Source organism: Amaranthus tricolor, chromosome 10 (assembly GCF_026212465.1).
Source record: "Amaranthus tricolor cultivar Red isolate AtriRed21 chromosome 10, ASM2621246v1, whole genome shotgun sequence".
Classification (NCBI taxonomy): domain Eukaryota; kingdom Viridiplantae; phylum Streptophyta; class Magnoliopsida; order Caryophyllales; family Amaranthaceae; genus Amaranthus; species Amaranthus tricolor.
Genome location: NC_080056.1, coordinates 12,980,656 through 12,985,798, shown reverse-complemented (window position 1 = coordinate 12,985,798; position 5,143 = coordinate 12,980,656).

The following is a 5,143-nucleotide window of genomic DNA, read 5'->3' as shown; positions in this document are numbered from 1 at the left end:
ATCCAAATCCGATCCATGCCCATCCCTACCCATGACTCTTTCAGAGTTAGCCTCATCACTATCGATTCACTCGACCAACGTCTCTTCCCCTTTATCGCTCTATACATCTTCTAGTATCTTCCAACTTCTTCGAAAAGAAAACATTAACCATTGGAGAAGAACGATTTTCAAACGCGTAAAGATAATTCAATAATTCTAACAAGAGAGCGCCTTATGGTGACGCCACTCCTACAAGAGTAGCCTAATAGGCCCAATAATGATTTTTTTTTAAAAACAAAAATAAATACATGATCACTAAATTGATCAATTCAAGGTTATATAATTTTTAGGTCAAAATTTATTTTTTTAAAAGTTATAACTTATCATTTATAATTTATTATTTGAAGATTAAAATTGACCACTTGAAGATTATAATTAATCATTTAGGGTTATAATTTGATGGATCCTCTTAAGATTATAAGTTCTAGTTGATCACTATACATCTGATCTGATGACGTACAATTTAGCACTATAAGCTTTAAATGATCAATTTAAGATTGTATTGATCACTTTTAAAAATGGTTAATAATCAAATTAAAGTTGGCCACTCTAATGATATTATTGTCACTTTAAGGTTCGAATTGATAATTTTTATGTGAAAATCAAGAACTTTAGTTCAGATTTGATCACTTTAAAAGGTCATATATACTTTGAGTTAAAATAGATCACTTTAAAGTTAAAATTAATCACTTTTAGGTCAAAATTAATTCCAACTCAAGCTAAAAAAACAAGCATATTGAAAATTGGTCAACACGTATATATTTAGTCTCACTATAAAACAGTTTTTATTGATAGTTTGTGTAAAATATTCAATTAAATAATTCGAGACATTAACGAGTAAGATCGGAGCATATATTGTTGCTGGCCATGCGCCAGAACGTTTTATTGTAAGAACACATTTTTTGTAGTCGGAGATTGTTTGGTATTTATAGTGTTGTTCAAAAGTGATCCAACCCGAAATTTAAAGTAAACCGATTCAAAAATGAGTTCCTTTTTTAAGGTTTATCGAACCGATGTTACCCGACCCGAAGCTATACCCGAACCGGTTGACAACCGAAAATGGGAGAACTGAACCCGAGCTGTAACCGATTTTTCTAACCGAGAAGTAACTATTAACCGAGATTACCCGAACTTAATAGTGACCGACCCGAGTCATATCCGACCCGAATAATGCTCAAAATCGAACTCAATCCGGCTAAAACCGACTTAACCCGAACGCAGTTTAGATCAAACTGCTGTAAACCTGAACCAATTTTTTACATAGAAGTATAATTGACTCATATGCAATCATCTTATTAGTTAATCTAATAAAGTCATAAATATTTTAATGAAATAAATTTTATAAATACATGGTTACATATATTTAGAGTTAATAATCAATGGTCAATGTTTATTTAACTACTTTTAATCGAATTATATGAAAATTGATAGAACTTTATAATTTTAATTTCCGGTCAAACAAGTAAAAGTAACGATGTAATAATGATCACTAATTAATTTGCATTTTCACTATTTTGCTTTAAGTAAATGAACCTTATCATCAATTAAAAAATAACTAATAACTTAATCTGATGCTAACTCGATCAATAATAATTCGCAATTCGTAGCCGAATTCTACTTGAAAAATACCTGAACCCGATCTGCACCCGGTAAAACCGAACCAATTATTAATCGATGACAACACGAGACCGATTGAAACTCGACATGAACTTCAACCGACACCGACTTGATGCTAAACCGATAGCTCGAATAACTGATCTTCAACCGAACAGTGACTAACCGACCCGACCCGAGTATGACCCGTCGCAACACGCATCTGAAATATAAACGATCCGAAATACAACTGAATTGAATGACACCCGTCCAAAACCAATCCGATTACCCGAATGAACACCTCTAGGTATTTATGATGGCAGATATCTTTAAAATTCTTTTCATTGGTTCCCACTTCCAACTTGCTACCGGAAAAATGGTCCACTGCATTTTTGTTTAAGATTTTCCATACCTAAGAGTAACGACATTTCATGAGTGTGAACATGTCTATATAAACAAAGAACGCGTTTTTCTAGCTTTTACAACTTTAAGTATTCAATTTAACGAGATAAAATCTTTTTATAATATTTTTTAATTCATACTTACAAATATTGAGAGTTAAACATGTGTTTAAAAGTTGTGGAAAAAATTGTTAAACAAAGGGTTTTAATTGAATATATAACGTATTCTGAGATCTCAATAAAAAGCTTAAGTTAATAATTGATTCCCTATGATATGCTATATACTCTAACATGCTTCTTCAAATGAAATTCCTTTAATCGTTAGAAGTGTGGATGCAACACATGTCTTTTTCCTCATACCTAGAACGAAATATTTCAGAGTTGAATTTGAGAGGTAGTTGAGATTCAAACCCATGACCTATGCATGTTTGGTGACTTGAACTAAGTTTCGAACATGAAAAGAAATAAGTAGAATGGTTTACGAAGTTTCTATCAGGAACATACACTAATCTCGGTCGAGATTAACATAAATCACGGTTGAGATAAAATTGGGGAAGACAGAAGTTTTAGCAATTGGATCTCCGATGAAACTCACTTAGTGTCGGGCGAGACTGGTGGCCAATCTGCTTGAGATTAAGAGTTTGTAGAAAATAGTGACTTTGGGCGAGATTAACTCTCGGGCGAGACTCAAAGCGACTTCGGAAGATATTGATAATCTAGGTCAAGACTTTGTTAGAATTAATATGAGGAAGTTAGTGGGTTATTGTTGCAAGTTAGGGGAGGAGTAAAGATGAGTTGGACAATATTTTTGAATTGTTAAGTGAATATAGCTTGCATTACTTACTTCTCCAAAGTACAAGAAGTGGCTATTTATAGCCTTGGTAAGTCTCCTAGTTTCTAGACTATTCTAGCTAAGCTTAGAGTGTTATACACTTTTTAGCATATTATATTCATATCTAGATAATTCTTGAGATTATTCTAGGTTGCTATATCTAGATTTTTCCTAAGATTTTACTAACAATATTCTAGAAACATGTTCTACAAGTTTCTTGTTTAGATTTTTTACATAGATTTTTCTAGATTAACATCTAATACTCCCCATTAATCTGAAAAATCTTGAATTCCAAGCTGTCTTCTAAATTCGATGAACTTTTCCGTTGGAAGTGCCTTGGTAAATATATCTGCGAGTTGTTCCCCTGTCTTGCAGAATTGTAGCTCGATCTCTTGTTTCTCGACCAATTCTCGAATGAAGTGGTGTCGTATCTCAATATGCTTTGTGCGACTATGGAAGACTGGATTCTTTGTCATGGCTATTGCTGACATATTGTCACAATAGATGGTAGTTGGATCTTCTGTATCTTGTCGTAGGTCTTGAAGAATTCTCCTTAGCCAGACTGCTTCACATGCTGCGCTCGTAGCTGATATGTATTCTGCTTCTGATGATGATAGTGCCACCGTTGCCTGTTTCTTTGATGACCAGGAGATGGACTTCGATCCTATCTGAAACACGTATCCACTTGTACTTCTTCGATCATCAATGCTTCCAGCCCAGTCGCTGTCTGTGTAGCCAGTGAGCTTGTACTCATTTTCGGACTCGTACATTATTCCATGGCTCTTCGTTCCTTTGATATACCTGAGAATCCTCTTTACTGCTGCAAGATGTGCCTTGCTAGGTTCACTCATGAATCTAGAGACAATGCTGACTGCATGTACTATGTCGGGCCTTGTGTTTGTGAGATAGATGAGAGATCCGACCATGCTACGATAGAGCGATGCGTCTACTTTCTCCTTTCCATCATATTTGGAAAGTTTCTCATTCGTACCCATTGGTGTCGTCATTGGCTTGCAATCGCTCATGTTGAAATTTTTGAGCATATCTTCAACATATTTCTCCTGTGAGAGAAAAATTCTTCCTGGACCTTGCTTAACTTGCATGCCAAGGAAGTATTTCATAGCTCCAAGGTCGGTCATCTCATATTCCGACATCATTGCTTTCTTGAAATCTTCGATCATTTTTGAGTTAGTGCCCATGTAAATGAGATCATCTACATAAAGGCACAAAATGAGAAAATCATGTGACTCTTGTGTCTTGATGTAAAGTGATGGCTCACTTGGGCTTTTTGTAAACCCATTTTGAATAAGATAGCCATCAATATTGCTATTCCATGCACGAGGAGCCTGTTTGAGCCCATAGAGGGCCTTTCGAAGGCGATACACCTTTTCTTCCTTGCCTTCGATTACATATCCTTGCGGTTGCTCGACATATACTTCTTCTTTTAACTCTCCATTAAGAAAAGCAGATTTGACATCCAATTGAAAAACTTGTAATTTAAGTTGAGCTGCGAGTGCAAGGACTGACCTGATCGTCTCCATTCGAACAACTGGAGCATATGTCTCGTTGAAATCAACTCCGGGTTGTTGTGAGTAGCCTTTTGCAACTAGGCGAGCCTTGTACTTTTGAATGGAGCCATTTTCATTGTATTTGATCTTATAGACCCATTTGAGGCCTATTATTTTTTTGTCTCGAGGCTTGTCAACAAGCTCCCATGTGCGATTCTTCTCGATCATCTTGATTTCTTCATTCATGGCGTCAATCCATTCCTCTTCTTGTGCTGCCTCTTGGAAGCCTTGTGGTTCGTTGGCAATGAGAGCCATGATAGCATGATTACACTGATATTTATCCAAGTAGGCTGGAGGACGTCTGGGTCTTTGTGATCGTCGAACTTCTTGTGTTGGACTTGATTCTGGCGTTGGACTCGAGCTTGATGGTGATCTAGGGCTGCTTGGTGGTGATCTTGGGCTGTTTGGTGTTGATCTTAGCCTGCTTGGGCCTTCGCCTTGGTCTGGGCTTGGAGGTGGAATGACTGTCACTGGAACTTCTGTATTGTGAACTTCTGGATTGCTCTTGTTCCATTGCCAATGTGCTCCTTCATTGAATATGACATCTCTGGAGATGATCAACTCCTTGGATTCGGGCTGATAGAGACGATATCCTTTAGACTCGTCACTATATCCAATGAAGATACATTTTTCTCCTTTTCCGTCTAGCTTATCCCGATTCTCCTTCGGGACGTGGGCATATGCAATGCACCCGAAAACTTTGAGGTGCT